General features: G+C 44.5%; 1 pseudogene; it reads left to right on the forward strand.

The window, feature by feature from the left end:
• The first annotated feature begins 1,173 nt into the window (after nucleotides 1–1,173).
• Nucleotides 1,174–3,092, forward strand: LOC100910413 (probable ATP-dependent RNA helicase DDX6-like; annotated as a pseudogene).
• The last annotated feature ends 1,631 nt before the right edge of the window (nucleotides 3,093–4,723 follow it).

Consider the following 4,723-nt stretch of genomic DNA (forward strand, 5'->3'; position numbering starts at 1 on the left):
CCTGGGTTCGGTCCCCAGCTCCGAAAAAAAAAGAAAAAAGAAAAAAAAAACCAAAATTTTAAGCAATCTCATTAAAACAAAGCAGGGCCATGTAGGGATCCGTATTGGATTTAGGCCTGGCAACTTTGTGACTGTATGGCCACAGTTAAGATGACTGCCATAAAGTCTTGAGATTGTTGGACAAAAGCCTCTCCCATGAATTTACGGCACAGAAAGATAACATTCACAGGATGTTTCAGCCTGAGCAAATACCAGATTCTGGCATCTCCATCGCATGACCTCTTCACCTTCTGCTATCATTGCTGGAATGCCCTCCTCCCTCTATCCTTTGTGTTTCACAAAGGACACTCGCCCTTCCTGAAAGCCTTAAAACCTGAAAAGCTCGCCCCATTAAATGAGACCTTGACAATAGAATCTTGCTTGGTCTCCTTCTTCTCTCGCCCCCCATTGGCCCAAAGGTAATGCCCCTTCGGAACCCTGAATAACTGGACCGGCTGGATGGGTCAGGGCCGGTCATTATCTTTCCTTTTTTTTTTTCAAAATTGTGTTAAGATCACTGAATAGACCAGTAATGTAAGTGGTGGAAATTAAAGAGATACAATTAGTAAAGGAAGACTAGCTATCCCCACTTACAAATAATAAAATTTTAAACATTAGAGATCCAAAAAATTTGACAAGAAAACTTCTAATACAAATAAATAGTTCATCAAAATGATGGGATTAAAAAATAAACAGCTTACCAAAAATAATAGCCTTGCTATACACCAAAACAAATACATTTGGAAAGGGAGCATGATCATAGATGCACTTCCATTTACAATGACATCAAAGACAATTAAATATTTTGCTGTAAACATAATGAAGGAGGCAAAAGACCAATACAGTGGAAATTCAACCTCTGAAAAAAAGAATTGAGAAAGATATTAGAAAATGGATCGCGGGCTCCCGGTTCACGCTTTCCCCGCTGCCTCGCCGACAGCCTCGGCCCTTCAGGCCCAATTTTTCTGCACGTCCCTGGGTGGAGGTGCGCCCTGGCCTCGCAGCAGCCTCCCGGCCACCCCAAGTCAGCTTCCCGACCGGCGCAGGCTGCCCTCCGAGCGTCCCTGGTCAGCAGTCAGCAGGCGTCCCCTCCGCCCGGCCCCGGCCAGCCCAGCTCAGGAGGGACGAAGGCAAGGACGACACTCCCCGGACACCATTCATTTCCCCACTGGTCTCCTCAGCTCTGCAGATTGAAGTGAGTGAATTCAGATATAATTCAAGCTTGTTAGAGCGCTTTAAAAAAATACAAAGTTGATTCGTTGCATGAGAGCAAGTTAACTACTGCTGCTTACCGGTGAGAGACTTACAGGTGCTTGCCTGAATTGCAATAAAGGACTCATATATTGAGCAAGACTTATTTATGTCTTCATTTTGGAGAGCCTCATAAACTGTTATTACAGTTTCTCTACTGACTTTGAAAAGTTTGAAAGAGACACCTGTGCAGCTAAGAAAGCATGAGCACGGCCAGGACAGAGAACCCTGTTATCATGGGTCTGTCCAGTCAGAACGGCCAGCTGAGGGGCCCCGTGAAGGCCAGTGCCGGCCCGGGAGGAGGGGGCCCACAGACACAAACACAGATGAACCAGTTGAAGAACACCAGGACAATCAATAATGGCACTCAGCAGCAAGCACAGAGCATGGCCGCCACCATTAAACCTGGTGATGACTGGAAAAAGACTTTAAAACTTCCTCCAAAGGATCTAAGAATTAAAACTTCGGATATGACCTCCACAAAAGGAAATGAGTTTGAAGATTACTGTTTGAAACGAGAGTTGCTAATGGGAATTTTTGAAATGGGCTGGGAAAAACCATCTCCTATTCAGGAGGAGAGCATTCCCATTGCTTTATCTGGTAGGGATATCTTAGCTAGAGCAAAAAATGGAACAGGCAAAAGCGGTGCCTACCTCATCCCCTTACTTGAACGGCTGGACCTGAAGAAGGACAATATTCAAGCAATGGTGATTGTTCCCACTAGAGAACTTGCTCTACAGGTCAGTCAAATTTGCATCCAGGTCAGCAAACACATGGGAGGGGCCAAAGTGATGGCGACCACTGGAGGAACCAATTTACGGGATGACATAATGAGGCTTGACGATACAGTGCATGTGGTGATTGCTACCCCTGGCAGAATCCTGGATCTTATCAAGAAAGGAGTAGCAAAGGTTGATCATGTCCAGATGATAGTATTGGATGAGGCAGATAAGTTGTTGTCACAGGACTTTGTGCAGATAATGGAGGATATTATTCTCACACTACCTAAAAATAGGCAGATTTTACTATATTCCGCTACTTTCCCTCTTAGTGTACAAAAGTTTATGAATTCCCATCTGCAAAAACCCTACGAGATAAACCTGATGGAGGAGCTAACTCTGAAAGGGGTGACCCAGTACTACGCATATGTAACGGAGCGCCAAAAAGTGCACTGCCTCAATACACTCTTCTCCAGGCTTCAGATAAACCAGTCGATCATTTTCTGCAACTCTTCTCAGTGAGTTGAGTTACTGGCCAAGAAGATTTCTCAGCTGGGTTACTCTTGCTTCTATATCCATGCTAAAATGAGGCAGGAACATAGAAATCGTGTCTTTCATGATTTCCGAAATGGCTTATGCCGCAATCTTGTTTGCACTGATCTGTTTACCCGAGGTATTGATATACAAGCTGTGAATGTGGTAATAAACTTTGACTTCCCAAAGCTGGCAGAGACCTATCTTCATCGGATTGGAAGGTCAGGTCGCTTTGGTCATCTTGGCTTAGCCATCAACTTGATCACATATGATGATCGCTTCAACCTGAAGAGTATTGAGGAGCAGCTGGGGACAGAGATCAAACCCATCCCAAGCAACATTGACAAGAGCCTGTATGTGGCAGAATACCACAGTGAGCCTGCAGAAGATGAGAAACCTTAACAAGCACGCTTTGACAAACTACAGGAGGCTCCTTGGATCTGTGACGCATCATTTTTGGGGCGGGGGGGGTGCTCTTCTCCTTGTGGGTTTTTCATCTTTATTTTGGAACTATGAAGAGTTATATAAGAGCTCAGACATCTTTCTTTTTTTTTAACTGGTGAAGAAAAACTGAAAAGAAGAAATGGACCTTTTTTGTTCCCTTGTTTGCACTGTGTGCTGACTGAACGTTTTGTTGCACTAACTGCTGGTTTTTAAAAATGTTTTCTGGGGAAAGGGGACAAGGAAGGAGGAAAAAGAAAGGGAGAAACCCTAAAAAGAGAAGAATCTTGGTGGACACGCACCTGTCTACAGTTCTCCGATAGCCGACTCTACTGCATTTCAACTTCTCCCTGGTTACTCATCCGTTTTTAAGCCTGAAGAGCTTACTACTTATTTGTGCAAAGTGCCTTACGCTACAAGACCATTAAGAATATCATCTTTTACCACAGCCCGAGGAATCAACAAAGTCACATTCTATTTTCTTTTCTTTTTTATTTCTTTGCCTCTTCATTTGGTTTCAAGTTGAAGTCTTGCTTCCTGTTCTACCAGTACTCATGCCCAGGGCCGGAAGGTGGACTAGTGATGGTAGTGCCATTTTCCTTTTCTTTATATGGAGGAGTTGATTCACAACTGCAGTCCATCCACACTGTAAATACATGTATTTAAAAAAAAATACCAGGTAAAATTTTCTTCTGGGCTGAGTAGACGCACCATCGTCGCTCCCAAAGGAAAGAGCAGCCTCTCACTGCAGGAGCCATATGACAAGCCTCTGTGCTCTACGGCGGAACACTAACCTGGCTCACACGCTTCAATGAGCAGTAAGGCACTGGGTGCAAAGACTTGTCGGAGCCTTGACCCTCTTTCCTCTGTGGCAAAGCGCGACCCATAGAAAATTGTATGTGTATACTTGTATAAACTTTGTAAATAAGTTTTTTTCTGGGTTCATATATACATATATATATATATATATATATATATATATATATATATATACACATACATATATATATATATTTTGGATGAAGGTTGCTGGGATTAAGGGATTAGAGTGATTATGGGAGCAGCTAAAGATGAGAGGGGCTCAGTTTTCTGCAACACTAAATTCTAAAAAGTGCTTTGGCCTCTAACTATAGGAAGTAGACCTCTGCAGGGCCTGTGTTGGAAAAGGGCCCAGAAGCCCAGGGCGCCTGTGCGCCACCACACTACTCTTGTAATGTGCATGCAGCGGTCTTAGCAGACAGCAAGGAAGCTTCAGAAGTCTGTGGTCCCTGAGGGCTTCGAGAAGCTCTGTGGTTTGGCTCTCCTGTCCTAAACGTTTGAGGAACTTCCCAAGTTCCTCAAAGGGGAACAAAGATTAATCTTCCTTGGAGTATGAGAAGTGTACGGAGTGCAGTCTTAGAGCAGAGAGTGTGAACATGGATTCGTACTTCACTGGACCAGCCAGTACAGCCTCAGCAGGCTTGGAGGTCGTGGAGCTTAGTTATCTGCGGTCACCTCCTGTAGTGTGTGAGTGAACGAAAGCCCTCTGCCCACCTTGACTTGTACATGTTTGCGGGAATGGGCGACCCCTGAGAGCTGTTAACTCCATGCTGCAGAAAGCTGCTTACCATTCTCGTGCCTGCGCAGCACGTGTCTGTCCTTTCTTTCGCATTGTAAATTGCCGGCAGATGCTTTAGGTGGGTAGTGTTGCTTTAAATTGTGCCCCTCCCAACATGCTTGATGTTTGGCCTGATCTCCAG

The sequence above is a fragment of the Rattus norvegicus genome, chromosome 13, assembly GCF_036323735.1.
Source record: "Rattus norvegicus strain BN/NHsdMcwi chromosome 13, GRCr8, whole genome shotgun sequence".
In the NCBI taxonomy this organism is placed as follows: Eukaryota; Metazoa; Chordata; class Mammalia; order Rodentia; family Muridae; genus Rattus; species Rattus norvegicus.